The following is a 17,493-nucleotide window of genomic DNA, read 5'->3' as shown; positions in this document are numbered from 1 at the left end:
CATCATCTTACAAATGAGGAAACCAAAGTGAATTCAGGGTCAGGTTCAAGGTAGGGTCTACTGTTCTGGTTCCTCCCAAAGGCTTTTCCTTCTTGCTTTGGTCCTTCTTACTGGTCTCACCTCATGTATTCTCTCATCCTCCCAGAACTGAGGTCTTTTTTTTCTGATATTCCATCCTCCGAAGAGATAGCATTGCCCGTTGTTTATGTATTTTTAGCAGCATCAGAGGAATTGAGTGTCTGGTGCATCTGAGGGCCTTATGCATGGTTAGTGAGGTCTCATCTAATCTTGGGTGCGAAGCACACATGAGACAGAAAATCAGACCCTCTGGGCCTGTTGAGCCATCCAGACATCCAAACTCAGACCGTGGTGTTTGAAGCAACGAAGTAGGGTTGATTTGACAAGGCTTGTCCCTGGATTCTGTCCACCCTGCAACCCTGACTTTGTGCTTGCAATTCGAGTGTCTGGCACCAGATGGCAGTGTTGCTCTGTTATGATTTTTTGACAACTGTACTGAGAAAGGTAAATTTGATTCATTCATTCATTCAGTACATATTTACTGAGTACTTACAATATGCCAAGCACTTCCGAGGTACTTGGGGTACAGAAGTGAACTAAGCACAAAAAGCTGTGCCCTCTTGGCACTTAAATTCTTGAGCAGGGGGCTGATAAATAAATGAGAAAAACATTCGGTCTATCAGGTGATAATAGGTGCTATCGAGAAAAATTAAGCAGAGGAAGGGGAAAAGGAGGGCTTGGTTGAGGGGGATGTTGTGAAGTTAAAGGGGAGATCAGAGATTATAAGATCATAGAAACTCGGAGCTGGGAAAGTCTATGGAGGCTTTAGGCAGTGCGTAAATCATGGAAGCAAAAAAAGTTTTCATAGGAAGGGGTATTAGAGGGGGTTATATCTGGCAGATGGAGAGACTGAGGCTCAGAGAGGAAGCGTGACCTGCCCAAGGTGAAAAATCTGGAAGGCAGGGGCTGGCAGCCTTCAGTTCCAGGCCAACCCCACCCTTCCCTGCTCTGAAACCCCCTCCTTGGTCCTGGCAGGGGCTCTCCCTCAATTTGGCAGATTATGAACTCACCAAATGCTGTTTACTTTTCTTCCTGGGCACATTTTCCAGCCCATCTTGCAATTACTGTGTGTAGTTACTGAGTTGTGGCCAGTGGATATTGGGCCAGAGTGATATACACAAATTCTGGGCCTGACCCCTACAAATTTCCTGTATGATCTGTGTACTCCCCCTTCCCGATCTGTGCAACCAGAAGCACGGGACTCTAAAGCCCTAGAGGATGAGGAAGCCACTAAAACAAGGGTCCCAGATGACTGCATGAAGAGCACCCCGTCACCCGGCTTGGGATTGTGACATGAGTGAGTGTGTTATGTGAAGCCATTGAGATTTGGGGGTTGTTTGTTATAGCAGCTAACTTACCCTAACTGATACACTCACCATGACTGAACATAACTGAATATATGTCCTACCAGCTTTAGCTCCCAACACTATGTGTAGGGGATGCTTGCTGTTTTCATCTTCCTAGGCAGAGCCCTTCTCAGTTTGCTTGGTCATAGCTCTCTCTCTCTTTTTAACTGAAGTATAGTCGATTTATAATGTTGTGTTAGTCTCTGGTGTACGGCACGGTGATTCAGTTATCACACACATAAGCACATATATATCTATTCTGGTTCATTATAGTTACTATACTCCCATTTTTATTAGGGGAGCCACCCCTCTTCTTGGTGAAGCTGTTTCTTATGGGGCCTCTTCACCACCACCCAGAGTGGGGCATGTGATCTAAGTGGCCACAGGCTATATAATCCTCTTGGCCAATTGATTGATTCAGAGGGAGATACATTATAAGAGTCTTGCTTAACTTTTGGGCTTTGGATGCTGGAAAGAGAGTCTCTCCTCCTCCGAGATACTGAGTGATGAGGACCGAGGAAGTCTGAAGCTGCTGGAGCCATTGCCCAAGGACACAAGGAAGAAACCTTTGGCAGAATGAAGCTAGCACCTCGAGGAAAGTAGGCCAAAGGGCAGGAAGAAGATCCAACTCCACATCATTCCAATATTGCCTAAAGCCAGGCCTGCCTTCAGTTTTCCCAGTTACCAGGGCCAATGATCTTTAAAACAAAAATTAATCCAGTTCGAATTTCCATCACTTAGCACTGAAAGAGTTCTGATTAATAAGGAATTGTTGAACCAGTATGTATCGAGACCTACAGCTCATGCTGAGAGCCAGAGATCGGGTTAAATGGTGAGCAAATTAGACCCCAGCTGCTGGGGCCCCTGTCCCACATACAGATATATTTGGCAGGTGGGCCTGATGCCGATGTGAAGTCACAGAACAACCTGTCGAGAAGTGGGGCCTCATTTTTCTACTTTTTAGGTTGCTGACTTATCAGGATAAAAGAAGGAGTGCCTGCCTTTTCCTTTACCCTTCTGGAAAGCCCAACTTTAGTGAGTTCTTGAGGTTTAAGCTTTTCTTATCAGCATGAGAGAAGTAACAGTCTTTGGTCTGTGTTTCCGGCCAAATGGAGAAGTTGCCCGGCTGGGGTGGGCTGCCCTGTGATTTGGAGGGCCTGTGCCCATTGGGTGGTTTAACGGGGCATCTGTCAGGAGGGCCAAGAAAGGGGCATGATCTTCAGGGAGTGTGAGCCTGCTTGGTAAAGGAACAGTGTTGGAGGTTCTATGGGGCTAGGGGCCTGGACATCAGAGATCTGCCACCCAGAATTGCTGAGGTCCGGCCCTGGAGCGGGGCAGGGGCTGCCCTGTGCCTGCAGGACCTGGACCCCAGGTGCTGAGGCTTGGAAGCTTGAGAAAAGTCCCTGGGCCAAGTTGGCCTCAGAGTCAAAGTACACCCTCCGCGTGGGCCATGTGGCAGCAGGGACAACCATGGATTGACAGTTAAGCCCCTGCTATCTATTTTCATAGGCCGGGCATAGCCTAGGGTCCATTTCTAACCTTCTTCATCAACTTTCCATCATCATGACAAATGCAAGTTTTAGCTAGATGTAACTTTTTGGGGGAAATTAAAAAATGCAACATTTCTTGCACCTTAAATTTTGTAGAGTGATTAATATCTCTATATGTTTAATTACAAATTGTTACAAATTATGAAGGGAAATTACCAGGATCCATGAATCCATATAACTGAATCTAATCAATTCTATGGGAATAAATGATGCTTTTAACTCAGTGAGGGACTTGCTCTAGAAACCTCTTGGGTGCAGTTTAGTCTTAGGTTAAACGGTGTTTGGGGACTCTCATGGTTCCTAGAATTTGTTTTCTATCAAGACAGATTATAATGATCACTTATGTGCAAGAGCTTTGAGCTCTCTTAATCCTCATCACTCGATATCTCAGAGGAAGAGAAACTCTCTTCAGCATCCATAAACCAAATCTCAAGAAAAACTCTCCTTAGTATCATTGGGTTGTGTCCATCCCTGAACCAATCAGTTGGTCAAGAGGATTGGAATGGCCAGCCTAGATGACCTGATTCCATCTCACCACAGCCTTCTAAGGTAAGTATCATTGTCTCCATTTGACAGATGAGCAAACTGATCTGGAAACAGGTTACTCATCCAAAGTTGCAGAGGATATTATTATTGCTCACCAACACCTAGTTCCCTGCTCTTTCTGGGAACATGGGAGGATGGTACTTCCCAGCCCTCTTGAAGTTAGATGAGGTCATGTGACTTTCATATGAATAGACCTGAGATGGGGCACTCCCCAGTGGAAGCACTGAATTGCTGGTGCTTGACCTCAAGTTCTCTCCCCTCTCCACAGTGTTAGAGGAAGGCTGTGTCGATCTGGAGGTGCACCACAGAGTCTTCACACAGAGGGCAGTGGCAGAGAGCCGCCCAGACGTGTAACAAGGCTTTGGGTCAATGAGCAGTCCTTTGTTGTTTTAAGCCACTGGGATTTGGGGGATTATTTGTTCCTGCAGCATAACTTAGCCTATCCTGATTGATGTAAACATCACTCAGCAAATAAGCAGCAGAGCTACAATTTGAACCAAAGTGGGTCTGGTCTCAAAGCCTGTGTTCATAACCACTTCACCACATTGCCACCATTCTTTGGGATGTATCTTTCCCAAAAGTTGCAGTTCTCCTAACTCTAGTGTTCCGTGTAACTTCTGCGAGTTTTGACCTCCAAGGGACGCAGCTCTCTTTGTCAGCTTTCGTAGACTTCCTGTGTAGCATATTTCTCCTCATTCTCATCGAATGAAGTTTGGCAAAAAACAAGGGATTTGCCTTCAGAAGCAGCCAGCACACCTAACACGGATGTGAGCGGCTCCTCCCTCCCGCTCTCCCCCAGCCAGTCTCTGCCCCTCACTGTGGTCCCCTGATTCCTGCTGGAGGCTCTTTGGGAGAGGATCTGGTTGGAAGCCCAGGGGTACTCCTAGAGTCGTGCCATGGAGACCATGCAGGCCGTCGCTCTGCCGTCCACTGGGGAGGAGTGCAAGGTCAGACAGCCATCGGAGTGACGGAGGATCCAGGAGTCTCTGAGACACTGAAGAGATGGGGCCGAAACCCGAACAGGAAAGCCCGAGTTTCCCCATCGGTGGTTTGATGTCACTGGTCTGGAGTGCAGGCCTGAATATATACATTACACTTTATTCTTTAGAACTGTCTTAGATTTACATTAAAATCGAGCGTACAGTACAAAGAGTTCCTGTATAGCCCCTTGTCCCTTGCACAGTTTCTCTAGTACCAGCATCGTGCATCATTACAATAAATGAACCAATATTGATAGACCGTTACTGACTAAAGTCCATGCTATATTCAGGGTCCCTTTGTTTTTATCTAATGTTCCCTTTTCATCCCGGGATCCCATCCAGGATATCATATTACGTTTGATCCTCACGTCCCCCTGGGTCCATGGCATTTTCTCTGACTTACCTTACTTTTGAGAACTTAGACAGTTTTGAGGAAGGCTGGTTGGCTATATCATTGGATGTCTCTCTACTGGAATTTGCTAGTTTCTCTCATGATTAGACTGGGATTTTGAGGGGCTTTTTTGAGCAGGAATATTTTGAAAAGCTTTTCCTGGTGATTCTCATTTGCAGCCAGGGTTACCCAGATGATTAGCTCACAAGGGACAGGCTCTTGCTTCCCCCGGGGCTGGGCACACAGAGAGGCTAATACAGACCTGCTGATTGTGACAAGACTCAGACCTCCCTCCTTCTCCTGGAAGCATCGATATAATTGACCCTGTGACTGCTTAGTTGGAGTTGAGCCTATTCACTCACTATTGTTTCAGAGAAAGGTGAGTAGCCCCTAGGCAAGAGGAGAAGAGGGTGCCCCTACAGCTCCAGGGTGACCAGTCGGGGACAGAGCAGGGGTCTGGGAGGTGGTGAGCCCTCACAACAACAGGGAGAACATTCATGGCCATTGTGTCTGATCTTTAGCTACCCTCTAAATCACCACGCTAATTCATCACTCAAAGGCCCTTCTCAACTCCCTTCCCGCTTGCCTCTTCCAACCATAGACGCTGGAAGAGTGCCTCTTTTGTGGCATGAAATGATCACATAACCCAGTTCTGGCTAATAAGATGTAAGAAAAAATTGCTGGGAATTATGGGGCATGGAGATGGAAAAGCTTCTGAGAAAAATTTTTCATACCTGATAAAATAGAAAAGCACATGAAGAGGGCTCTTTCCACTTTGACCATCACCCTACATCCTGACTTTGGAGGAAGTCTTAAGATGTGATGTCTGGAGCTGTGGCAACCATTTTGTAACCATAAGAGAGAGGGGAGAGGGAGAGAATTTGGATCCTCATGCAAAGACCTGGCATCTTGAAGCTGTAAAGCCAGCTTGATAACCACCACTTCCAGACTTCTTAGTAAGCAACTCTCCTTATGGTTGAAGTCCCTGTTAGTCAGAGTTTCTATTATTTGCAGAAAAAGGCACGGGCTCTTATAGGCATCATCCTTAGAGTACAGATGAGACCTGGAGAGGTTAGAGACTTGCCTGAGATGTCCTGATGTGGAAGGATGGGCTCTCTCAGGGAGTGGCTGAGCAAAGAGTGGTGGTGTAGCTATGGATATGAAAGGGGATGACCTGCGACAGAGGTGGAGCATCTGGAACACCAGGAGAGGAGTAGGGAGCCTGCAAGTTTCTGAGCATGTGGGAAAGGGTAGTTGGAGGAGGCACAGGGAAGGTTTGGGGGGACTTTGGCCAGAAAGCACACATGTAAACTTGCAGGTGAAACAACAAAGGGCAGCCGCCTTCCAGCAGGGACTTCCTTACGGCTGTCTCCAGAGAGCCTGCAGGAAGGAAGGAAAGGCAGTGGCTGGGATTCAACGTAGACCAAAAGGACCTAAATTTAGATCAGACATCCAGGGAGATGCTAGGAAATCCACTCGCAGTTATCTCTCTGCAATGCTGTGACCTGCAGAGCACATCCAGCTACAGTTACTTGCATGACCACCACCACCCCCAGCCCCCAGCAGTCCTTCATGTTGGCAGGGGTGAGAACAGACATTTACAGGTGAGGTCACAACAGCTCAAAGCCACATGGCGGAGAAAGGCCAGAACCGTGGTCTCATGGGTGCTGGTCTCCACCATCTCTCTGGGAGGGGAAAAGCAGTAGCCTAGATTTATAGTATTTGCTCATTTCTGTGATATAAATGCTTCATGGATGATTTTGCCAACATTTAAACAACCTTCCCGCAAAACTGGGGGCATTTAACCAAGGGGTCTTTGAGGCCGTGGAGCCTGCTCCAGCACACACTGCTTTAGACACTGCCAGCCACGACCCCCTGCCCCCGTTTCCTGTTCATCGGCTTAGTTCAGGCCCACAGGCCCCTCGGTCGTTCTGGTGGCAGGTCTGTCCCCCTCCCACCCCGATGCTGGGTGTGGGGTTTCAGCTCTTGGTCCTACGGCTTGATGCTTTCGGGTGTGTCCCTGCCCTCTGGTTTGCCACCTCTGCTTTCCCTTAATCCTGACCCTAAGTTCCTGCCTCTGGCCCCTCTTGGTAATTGGCTGGATGACTTGTTGCGGGAACCATTCCCTCCTACCTTGTCACTGCCAGACTGCCTGGACCAGCCCTGGGGCCACGTGTGTGAGGTAACATTCCATCCCTGGACTTGAGAGTGGGGCATCTGCATGGCTGCAGATGAAAAGGCCCTGGCATCTCACTCTGAATTTCTTTCATTTTCTGTATGTCACACTCTTCCCTCATGGAGCTCCGAGACTCCCCTCAAAGCCTGGAATCCCTCCCATCTTTCTAAGTGCAACCGTCTTCCCTGCCTTCATGTGCTCATTTTCTCTCCCTCACGGAGTGAATGAATATACCTCAACTTGACCCACAGCTCCTCCAGCTCTCTGGGACCTCTGTCCTCTGCACCCCTCCCCTTTGGATCCATCTATATGCATCTACTGTCCTGTGTCTAAAACTTACTCTCCCATGTCCCCTCCTTGCCTTTATTAAGGTCTTCTCACCATTCCACGACCCAAATCTTAACCATCACTACAAAGGTTTATGTCAAACACTGCCACCTCCAAATCCCACTCCTGCAGTCCCACTAAACTTCCAGTCCAGCATCTCAGCATGCTGGAGTGTCACTTCCTCCAGGAAGCCTTCCCCGATCTCCTCCCGTCTTTGCATCCTAAACGAACCTTGATTGAAACTCTCTTCCCACTGTGGTATAACCATTTATCTTCTGGTCTCTCCCATTAGGGAGTGGTTTTCTGGGAAGACGAACTGTCACTGTCCTGAAACCTAGCACATTGCCTGGCACGTGGTCAGTACCCCATGAACAGGGTTTGCTTTGGTGCCGCCTGGGGTAAATGGTTTTTCTCTCACAGCACTCTAAAAGCACTTCTGGTTGGAGTGCCTCCCAGCTCCTCTACTGGAGTGGAAGTTTCCTAAGGCCAAGAACCCATCCTGTTCCTCAGGGCCCCTCCCAACATGTAGCTTCAGGCAGGTCCTGATGCTGGAGCACGATAGATAGTTGGAGGAGGGCGGGCAGAATCAGGTGTGTTCTATATTCTTCAGGCACCCGTGACTTGGCATCTCAAGAGGTAATTAAGTTTAAGATAGTTTTTGTACATACTCGCGAGTCCTACCCTGATGATGAAGACCCTTGGAGGGGCAGGGGGCTGTGCGTTCTTCATGGAAGCTGGTGGCAGGACAGCCAGCTGGAGCAAAGGCTGGAGGGCTGGGAGCTGGGCTGGCCAGTTCCTGAATGGCCCATCCCATCCCAGAGAGGCCAAAGGAATCTTTGAATGGTTCTGAGGGGCTGGGGAGGGCTTATGAGGGCGGGGCAAGCCCTCTCCTCCACCCCTCCACCCACTGGCCGGCCTCCTTAGCAGGGAACATGGACTCTGGCTCCCAGCTGGAACCCCACGAGCAGAAATGTTCTTTTGGTTTTCCTGTTGGAATCCCGCGAGCAGGAATGTTCTCGTGGTTTTCCTGTTGGAATCCTTGGGGCAGGAATGTTCTCGTGGGTTTCCTGTTGGAATTCCATGAAAAGCACTTTCATTCTTCCAGCCTCATGCCCCTGAAGTTTCAGGGGCATGGGGTCTTGAGGGATTCCCAAGCCCTGCCCCTCCCAGGCTCTGCCCGCGGGCTCTGGGGGGCCAATGAGTGTGGAAACCTCCTGGCGGAGGGACTGCTAGGCCACAGACAATGCTGCTGCTGCAATTTCTGAGCTAAGCTGTGGTCATTTCTGTCCTGCTGCTATAGACGAGGTCCACTGGAAGGTGGCCAGCCCTGGTCCTGGGTGACGAGATAGGATGGGGTGGCGCTGAGGTGGGAGCCACAGTGCCTGGCTCTGGACCCTAGCCACTTGGTGGTTGGCTATAGACATATCTGAAACTCTCTGAGCCTCAGTTTCCTCATCTGGATGGTAATCAAATCTATGTCATAGAATTGTGGGTGGGGGCAGTGATAAATGATATAACTCTGCCCATCTTCTTCCACTGAGCCCAGGGCAAGGTTACTAAGCCGCACCCTCGGTGAGGTCCAGCCACCCTGTGGTGTCGCTGGGCAGAATCTCTCCTTTTCCTTTGCAATGTCTCATCCATCTCACAACTCCATTTCTGGGGTCCCTTCCTGCTCCCAATAGCTCTGGCCAGGTGTCAAAGGTCACATGCAGGTGCCCACGAGCCATACCCCTGCCCTACCCACCTGCAGCCACCTCCCCTGAAATGCTTGGCAGGCTGAGGAGCCTCCTTTGGACCATGGGTGTTTGACGAAAGAGGCCAAAGGCTGAGGCCAGAGTGAATCAGGTCCAGCTGGCATGTCAGCTTTACTGAGGCACAGCTCCTGGGACAATGGCTCAGTGATTCTCCCACTGGGTGTCTCCCATCCCTGCTCTCCTCCCTCCTCTTCGTCCTCCTCCTCCTCCTCATCCCAGCCTCTTTCTGTTTCTCAAAGCACTTGTGTATTCACTTTTTTTCTGAATCCCTATGAAACCCTAGTTAGGCAGGTGAAGCATAGATCACCTTCCTCATTTAGGGAAGAAACTGAAGCTCAGACAGAATAATAATATCAGTAGTTAGTTTTTATGTTAATTAAAAATATTTTGTAATAGGTAAGTCACTCACATGGTTGATCAGACTTGTATGAAGATGTGAACGGGCAAAAGCCCTGCTCCTACCCCATCCCCTCTCATCCTCCCAACCCTAGGTAACCCTGTTTACTAGTTTCTTAGGTATCCTTTCAGAGTATTCTCATGTAAATCCAAGCAAATAGAGCATGTGGTCTGCTTTCCGTATTCTCTGCCCTGAGGGTAGCATCCTACATGCCACGCTTTCCACTCAACATCCATCTTGGCCATCTCCCCCCTCATTTCCTGGAGGGTGTCTCTGTTCCTTTACCATCAATGACCACCCGCCTTGAGCATTTGCTACCGCCAGGCACTGAGCTGAAGGATCGATGTGGATGACTTTATTTCATCATCACATCAACCTAAATGCCTGGGGGGCTGTTATCATCCCCCTTTACAGATGAGAAAACCGAGGTATAGGGAGTTAACTTCATCCAGGGGACATGACATCTGGTTCCAGAAACAGCTCTGTCATACGCCCGTGCTGCCTCGAGGTTCTGGAAGGGCCAGTCTCTTGATTTTGTGCACCTCCCAGGGAGTGGTTTGAATGCAAACACCCAGCTCTGCTGAAAGCCAGTCTTTAGGCTGCCAGTGAACACACACCCAATTGCTCTGTCTCACCACCCACGAAAGGAACGGGTCAGAGTGTTATGTAAGTGGTTAGATGTATGCCATTGTCTCACCGAATCCCCAAGATGTAAAAATTATTATTCCCATTTTCTGGAGGAGGGAAGTGAAGGTCTGAGTGGGTGAGTGACTCTTGTAAAGGGATCGAGCCAGGATGACAGCTCAGGTCTCCGGACTTCCTCCCAGCAGCCCGTATAGTCTGACTCGACTCCCCTTCCTCCACTTGCCTTCTGAGACGGGAGGCGTTGCTGCCCGGGCTGCTCTCTGGGTCCCAAAATGGCAGCTGTGGAGACAGAGCAGGCTGTGGGTCAGCATAGGTGGGTGGTGGGGAGGTGCTTCTTGAAGGCTGTGAAGAGGGAGGGAGATCTGTCCCCTCCCCTGGGGCAGGAGCATCAGACCCCTTACAGGGATGCCGGAGCAGCTGAAGTGGCTGCCGAGAGCCCTTCCTCACAAGGAGCTGGCTTCTCTGATCAGGCAGGATGACGGACAGATTCTGCTTGGTTTCTTGCTCCTCCCGTAAACGCGCGGGGACTAGGGTAGGCCTGGAGTCGCCTGCTGGCCTATCTGGCTGCAGTTCTGCTCCTCTGGGCTCTGGGCTTTCCAAACCGTCCCATCACAGGAAAGGCATTCCCAGGGTGGGGAGGCTTAGGGCTTGGTGGGAGGCTGACCTGTGCCCCAGGGAAGTGAACCAGGGATGTGTAGCCATTAGCAGAAGGGCTCTGTTCTCCCCATGTTCAGGCTCTTCGTGATGTCTGTGTTGGGGTCAGCACCAAGGGTGCCACAGGTGGGTCAGGGTGATCTCAAGACCCATCCAGCTTTGGGACATACAGTTTCCTTAACTCTGCGCGGCCTCCCTCTGGCCTCTTCTCACCAGCTTCCTCTGACTTCCCGTCCTGCCTGCTGTCTGCTCTTCTTCCCACCATCCCCAGCTCTGCCTCTCTCCCGGGAGTTCTGGCAGTGACAACCACCATTTACTGACCACATGCGTTAAAGCTGCCATTTGTCAAGCCCTCACTGTGTGCCAGGCATGCGTGAGCATTTTACACACATGCACACTAGGTCAATTAATCTTCGGAACACCCAAGGGAGGAAGGTGCTATTATATCTCCTTTTTGCAGATGAAGAAACTGAGAAATGAAGAGACCTGTTCCAGGTCACGCAGCAGTGGATGTGGGGAAGGTCTGAGCAAGTGTGGACTGAGTTGAGGTCCCAGGGGCGTGGAAGGAGCAGCTTCCTGGTGGGTCGTGGAGGCTGGTGTCCAGCTGCCTTCTGGAGACTCCAGGCTCTCACCCCGCCTCTAGGGCGCGTGCCGAGGACCCGATGGAGAAAGAAAACGGCCCACTGTGTGTGTCCCTCTATTCTTGTTCTTGTGAGCGGTCCCCTGCAGTCTGTCCTGAGAGTTGTGAGCTGGGGTTGGGAGGTGGGGGTCAACTCTCCCTCACTTTCTGTCTTTCCATCCCTCTGCATCTTTATGTTTCTGTTTCCTATTTCTCTGTCTCACTCGGATCTCTGTCTCTCTAGAGAGATCCATCCATCTTTATCTCTTTGTCCTGGCAGAGGGCAGGGGGAGGCCTCTGGAGCCCAGATGGGGTCGCCTCTGGAGCCCAGATGGGGTCATGCCCTCATAGCAAAAACCTTTAGAAGCCCCAAGAACAGAGAGGCTCCTGTTATTCCTGTTGGATTCTTTTGGGCCAGAGTCCAAGGTCTGCCTCAGGCTGGTAGACCCACTTGGAGACACCCTCTTTGCCCCTGGACACATCTACTGCACAGAGCTTCCCCTCATGGGTTTGGGGAGCTGGATTGGCTGTTGAGAAGCCTTCTTCTCTGTGTGTGACCTCTCACTCTTTCCTATATGGGACTCCCCAGGGCAGGTGTTTGCCTGTCCCCCCATCACACGGGGCCTTCCGGGGCAGGGCTGGGCCTCCTTCACCAGTGGAGGGCCCTACCCCTCTCTGATCCTACAACTCTCTCCCTCCCTTGCTCCCTCCTGATTTGCTGACTCTCCTGTGGGATGTGGGATGTCTGGGCCTTTAATTTCATTTCCTTGGGCCCCTCGGCCTGGGGGCCTGGGGGCCTGGGGGCCTGGTTCTGCTGCTGACCAGCACGTAGCAGCAGGGGGCTGCTTTCCCAGACACACCTGAGAGAGCCCTTCCCACAGGGCAGAAGGACAAGCCAGGGAAGAGGTCACGCTTGGAAAGTGTTGCTTTTTTGGCTTTCCTGCAAGTTACAAAAAATGTGGCTTTGTCTGAGCAAGTTAAAAAAGAAATCAATGCCGCCTCCCACAAATGATACCATTTCTCAGGCCCGTGGAGCCGCAGTTGGTAGACAAATAGGACATTAAAAATAGCCTTGTGTTTCCCAATCTTATGGCCTCTGGGGGCTGCAGAGAGAGGCCTTGGCTGGGCCGGGTGTTCTGGCCCATTGTCTGCCTGCTTTGGGTTAGGGGTGGGCGTGGGGGCCGTCTGTAGGCACAGCAATTCCCGGTCGGAGAGGGAGTTCTTGGCGGGGATGAGCCAGATAACACACACTTGAATGGAGTCGCTGTTTGGTGTTTATTTTTCCTTTCCCAGGCCAAGAAATAGAGCACACTCCATTTTGAACTTCAGTTTCCACCAGCTTTTTTTTTTTCTCCCTCTGCTTTTTCCTTTTTTTTCAAAAGTGTGAGGGGAGACTGAGATACAAGGTCTTATTTCCATCTGGGCTTGGGCCCAAGAGCCTCAACCAAAAAGTTACTTAAGTCATATTTCCATCATCTGCAGATGGCTGTGTATTTATTTCTCACCAAAGTAAAATCCCAAATGGACTGCAGATATTTGCACGAGTCAAAACTGCTTCCTCCTGGCAGGGCTGGGATGGGGCTTTGATCCTTCTGAGAAAACAGAAATGTTGGCCCCAGCCCGGCAACAATGGTGCCTTTGGGATTTCCCAGAACTACCCGAGAGCTAGGCATCGAGGGGGTGGGATGGGGGTCTCGAGGTCCAGAGGAACTGTATCCCGGGGACTGGTACGGGGACTTTGAGAAGCAACCTCGAATGAGTGATGGGGGCAGAAATCAAAGCGGGTAGGGTCACTGAGCAGGTGACTGGCCCAGAATAACTCTTGGAGCATGGCAGACACCCTGTGAACCCTGTGAGCACAACTGTGTGCGGAGGGCAGGGCAAACTGTGGAAAATTACTCAGGGAGAAACTGCCACTCCTGGACACAGAGCCCTGCTGTTAGGCCAGTGTCGTCTGGCCCCCGTCTCTTTCTTTGCTCCCTCTACCTCGGGGCTGAGCCTGGCACCGGGAGCCTGCCCCTGGCCTGAGCCAGGCTGGTTCAGCCCTGGGTCAGGAGGGGCAGCTCACATAGCTGCTGAGACAGGACCCCTCTCTGCCACCAGGGGGCGCTCTCACCCCCAGGGCGGAAATCCTCCGGGAGACCCCTGTTCTCCCCAGATCCTACCTCCTGCGGACGGAGCAGGAGAGGGTTTGAGTGAGGATGGTGGGGCCTCTCCAAGCTGAGAGCTTAAGGGCTGAAGAGGAACATAAGGAACCAGAGACACAAGAAAACGGGAAAAGACAATGCCAAAAGCTTGCATTCTGGCCTTTTCTTCCCTCTGCCTTTTCTTGTTTCTCATTTTCATTGATGTCCAGTGTGTATTTACATTGTTTCCCTTGTTTCTTGGCTTTTGTTTTCCTCTTTTTTTTTTTGGCTTCAGGTCCTTTGCAACAGGGCTGATTTCTGTAAAGTGAGCCCTAGGTTGCCATTGTCATCAGTTATAAAATCGCAGATGTGTCCCCTTGGTCATGGGAGGGTGGGCCTGCGAACCTCCATTTGGGAGTTGAAGGCTTTGCACAGGAACAGAGCTTACCCACGGAGGAGGCAGAAAGCTGTGAGTGCTTTTTACCACTTCCAGAACTTTCCTGGCTTCCTCGGGGCTGTCCTTTCCACTGCCCTTCTCCCAGCCCCATACAATCCCTCTTAGCCTGGGCCCTCTTGGCATCACGCACTGCAGGGCCTGCGTGGGACTCTGTACCCCAGAGTCTGACTTGTGGGTGGAGGCCCCCTTGGTAAATCAGCACCCGGTGCAGGGCGCTGGGTCTGTGGTTCGGATTCTCCCTGGCTCCTCTCAATCCGGGTCAGTCGGCAGGCCCATTCCCCCACCCCAGGCCTGCCCTCTCTCCCCCACGTCTTGGCTCAGCCCTCTGTTTTGCTTTAAGACTTTCTTTCAGCAGAGCGCAGAGTTGGCCACCAGTGTCTCTGGCCTGGCCCACCTCGAAGCCTGACCCTGACTCACGGTCCTGGGTCCCGACAGGACGTGGTTCACACCGGTTTAAAAAACTCTGGACGGCAAAGTCACAAACCATCTGCACCCTCTTCTTCCGCTCCAGACGTTATTTATGTGTGCGGCTTTGTGCTCGTTGCTAAATGCGGCCTGTGTGAAGGCTGTTAATTAACCCTTTGAGAAATGAGCTTCCCATCAGGGCAGAGACAGGAACCAGGAACACGTTTGTAATCAGGTAGTTAAACACCGATGATTTATCCCGCTTCAGATTAGCGGCTTAATGAAGCCAGAGGAAGGGGTAGAGGAGATGCCCTCCAAAGTGGTTTAAATAAAGCCCGTTTTGTGCACACAGATTGTCAGAAGGGCAGGAAATTCTAAATCACCCGTGCTCCTGGGCCTTGGTGAGGAGACAGGAGGTGTATTTGGGAGGGAGTGGGGGCAGCAGGCCACCAAAGCCCGCCCATGGGAGGCGTGGCAGCAGACGGGGGAGATCAGGAGATGGGTACCTGCAGCTCTCCTGGTAATGAGTCGTGCGGTCACGTCATCTCTTTGGCCATCTGTAAAATGGGACCATGTCTTGCCCTGCCTTCCTCACAGGGCAGTTGGGGAGGGAGAGGAGAGGAAAGTCTGAGGTGCAGGTATCCAAAGGACGATGATGTCGAGGAGACAGACTAGGGGGTGGAGTGGGAGGTGACAAAGTAGGAGGTGGGACTTTCATTCCCAATTGCAGAGGTGGGTCTGGGGAGAGGACCTTCAAAAGTTTTCCAGAAGGGCCTCTATTCCCTCACCTGTGACTGAGGGTCATTCTAGAATCTTCACAGCTGGCTATATGATTATACTTTCCCTGATGCTGAAAACAGTCCTCCCGAAACGAGAGGCCAACTTTTGGGTTTCCCTCAGCCTTGGTTTTCCGACCCAGGACCTATGGTTCCCCACCCTTTCCAGATGTGTGCAGGGTGGTGCTGGCTGGGGGTGGGTGGCGGAAGAGGGCAGGCAGGAAGTCCCACCGTGTCCCTGCTGGGCGTGGGGCTCGGGGATTGAGGGGGCCACCGAGACCCGTTGATATTTTTAATGGCATCTCTTTACATTCTGCACAAGGCGTGCCTAAAAAGCACCGCTGAGAGCCAGGGCGCAGACGTCTGCACTCAGCCAAGCTTCCCGTCAAAGCCGAATGAGCCCAGAAAACAAAAAAATGGCTTCACAGCTCTGAGGCTTATTTCATCTGAAAATATTCAGAGCTGGAGAGAGAAGAGGAAAAAGAAGCGGAGTCCAGCCTGATTCCTTAGTGACTGTGTGTGTGCTTGGGGCAGGGGTAGGGGGTGATAACTTCTTGGAGTGGCGACTTTGTCAACTTCTAAGGGCATTGTGAGGAGCAGATGAGATAAAACATAGGAAGAACAACTTCAGTAGGGGAGGCACAAAGAGTGCTCCCCCTCCCCTCTCCTCCCTCCCTCCTTCCTTCCTCCCTCTTCCACTCCTTTCTGTCCTCGCCCCCTCTATTCTCTCTCGAAGTCTCCATACCCCACCTCTGCTGCATCCCTTCATAATGGGCCCAGATTAAGCTAATCCAATAGCTTCCACCCAGACAGACCAAACCCACAGGTGAGCTGAATTCAGACACCTGCATTTCAACCTGGCTCATGAACGAAGTGGAAGTGTGCGTATCCAAGTTTTCACTTAGTTATCTGCGGTTCAACAAGCTTGCAGGTGATTCCGAGGCAGGCTCAAGTCCGAGAACCACGGTTCCAGAGCATGTTAGTCCTCCTCAAGCCTAGAGGTGAGGCTGGAGTGAATGATGCCCATTTCCCACTTGGAAATGGTGCCGGGAGCACTTTGCTAGGACAGACACCTGCTTTGGCCATTGCCTCCCTCTCTAGGGCCTCGAGTCACTCAGTGAGGGCCCAGAAATCCACTCTCCACTCCAGGACAGGGGAGTTAAAGCTGCCTTTGGAGAGTTTCTGTGCCCCTGGAGGTTGACTCCTGATTCCCCCTTATGGCGTGTCCACCTCCTTACTCTTGAGATCCAGAGCATTTCTCAAATGTTTCCATCCATAGACCTCTGCCCCCAGCTCCTCAAACCTGGGGTCAGTAAAGCTACCAACATTCCCAGCAGCTTGGTTTTCCTAGCTGGCAGATACGTCTCAACGGAACTTTCTGTGTTGACGAAAATGTTCTGTGTCTGTGCTGCCCAGTATGGCAGCCACAAGCCACACATCCCTATCAAGCACTGGAAATGTGGCTAGAGTGGGCGAGAAACTAAAATTTTAATTTTTTTCATTTAAATTAATTTAAATTTAAATAGCCACACATTGCTAGTGGCCACTGCACTGGACAGGGAAGCTCTAGCATCTCCTTCAACGCCATTGTCTCTGAGGGCTGCCTTCCCTGCACCCTTGGCATCTGCTCCAGGCCTGCAGAATCCTGTCCCACTGCATGGAGGGAAACTGAGGCCCGAGAGAGAGAGGGTACTCTGGGATGCATAGGAAGCTGGGGTTGGAGGGGAGCTGGGATCCACCCCCTACTCCGCCTTCCAGCCCAGGCCTTGGGCCAACAGCCCCATCGGACCCTGGCCTCCGGCCGAGGTGTGGGAAGTTGAGTGTGATGAAACCCAAGCCCCCTTGGCTGGCGCCCAGCTGTGGTTTCACACTTGAGCTGCGGAGTTGGGCGGAGGCGGCTGGAGAGGACCGTCAGAGGATGGGAATTCGGGTGGCCTGGCCAGCAGGCCCTGTGAGCAGGAGAAGTCCCAAGGGGGTTTCCAGGCCGAGCAGGTTGCCAGATTCTCTGGGTGCCTCTTGGCGGCTGAGGGCCCTGCTGTGGGGAGCAACAGAGAAGGGACAATGGAGATGGTGAATGGGTGTGTGTGACTGTGTGCCGTGTGTGTGTGTGTGCACGTGCATGCATGCGTGCAGGGGTGTGATGGCACCAGCTCACTCTACCTTCACCGCCATTTCCACCCACAACAGAATTTGCGGGGCCCAGTGCAAAATAAAAATGCGGAGCCCCTTGCTCAAAAACTATGAAAAATTGCAAGAAGTGACATCA

General features: G+C 51.3%; 2 long non-coding RNA genes across 2 annotated transcripts in view; one reads left to right on the top strand and one right to left on the bottom strand.

The window, feature by feature from the left end:
* The window catches only part of LOC116283524 (uncharacterized), a 191,029-nt gene that overhangs the window by 103,565 nt on the left and 69,971 nt on the right, over positions 1-17,493 (top strand). The gene's annotated exons all lie outside the window — the stretch shown is intronic.
* LOC140685886 (uncharacterized) lies at positions 1,692-8,335 on the bottom strand. The gene is made up of 2 exons (XR_012059334.1): positions 8,063-8,335; positions 1,692-4,597 (listed from the first exon to the last, which is right to left on the bottom strand). It is a non-coding gene; the product is annotated as an uncharacterized lncRNA (long non-coding RNA).

This window comes from Vicugna pacos, chromosome 15, assembly GCF_048564905.1.
Source record: "Vicugna pacos chromosome 15, VicPac4, whole genome shotgun sequence".
Taxonomy (NCBI): domain Eukaryota; kingdom Metazoa; phylum Chordata; class Mammalia; order Artiodactyla; family Camelidae; genus Vicugna; species Vicugna pacos.
This window is presented reverse-complemented; position numbering and strand designations above follow the sequence as displayed.